Genomic DNA, 561 nt, shown 5'->3' with positions numbered 1-561 from the left:
GGGAGAGGAGGTGAGAAGAGGAGGCCTGTGCCTGCTCCGGGGTGAGTAGGGGGCCGGGCGGCGTGAACCTGGGCTTGCTGGAGTCGGGGTCTCCCAGGCAAGCTCTCCCAAGCTCCTGTCAGGGCTGGAGCCCTTGGAACCCAGAGCCCTGGGCACCCTCCTTTCCCAGGGACGTCCCCACTCTTTCTTTGGGGTGCACCAGGAAAGTCGCCGAGAGCCCATGATCTCTTCGGGGAGATCGGGGCCTGTCTGTCTCTGAAGCCTGGGCGTGCGTGCTCTGGCCCCTCTCCCCGCCTCCAACTGCCCGCCTCTCTCCTTTCCGTCTTTCCTTCCTCCTCCCCTCTCTGGCTGCTGTGCCTCAGAGTCTCTCTGTCTCTCATGTCTCCCTTTGCCTCTTGAATTGTAAATTCCTGGTATGGGCTCTGTCTCGGCCACCTGTGCCCCGGTCCTCTGGGTCAGCCTGTGTGCCGCCTGTCATTCTGTCCGTATCTGTCTCTCCGTCTCACTTTGGCACTCTTCCCCCCACCCCCACCCCACACCCTGAACCACATCTGGGAAGCC

General features: G+C 62.9%; 1 protein-coding gene across 10 annotated transcripts in view; it reads left to right on the top strand.

Moving 5' to 3' along the window:
• Positions 1 to 561, top strand: part of CSF3R (colony stimulating factor 3 receptor) — a 15,866-nt gene that overhangs the window by 719 nt on the left and 14,586 nt on the right. For 6 of the 10 annotated variants that reach the window (XM_027775760.1, XM_027775759.1, XM_027775752.1 and 3 more), the window contains exon 2: positions 11 to 41. The gene's annotated coding sequence lies outside the window, so the exon portion shown is untranslated. Of the gene's footprint in view, positions 1 to 4; positions 42 to 561 lie in introns of those variants that run through there. The other 4 variants (XM_027775754.1, XM_027775755.1, XM_027775753.1 and 1 more) reach the window with 2 other exon arrangements.

This window comes from Tupaia chinensis, unplaced genomic scaffold, assembly GCF_000334495.1.
Source record: "Tupaia chinensis unplaced genomic scaffold, TupChi_1.0 Scaffold000604_1, whole genome shotgun sequence".
NCBI classification, from domain to species: Eukaryota; Metazoa; Chordata; class Mammalia; order Scandentia; family Tupaiidae; genus Tupaia; species Tupaia belangeri.
Note: the sequence above shows the minus strand (reverse complement) of the source record. Positions and strands in the feature narration are given on the sequence as shown.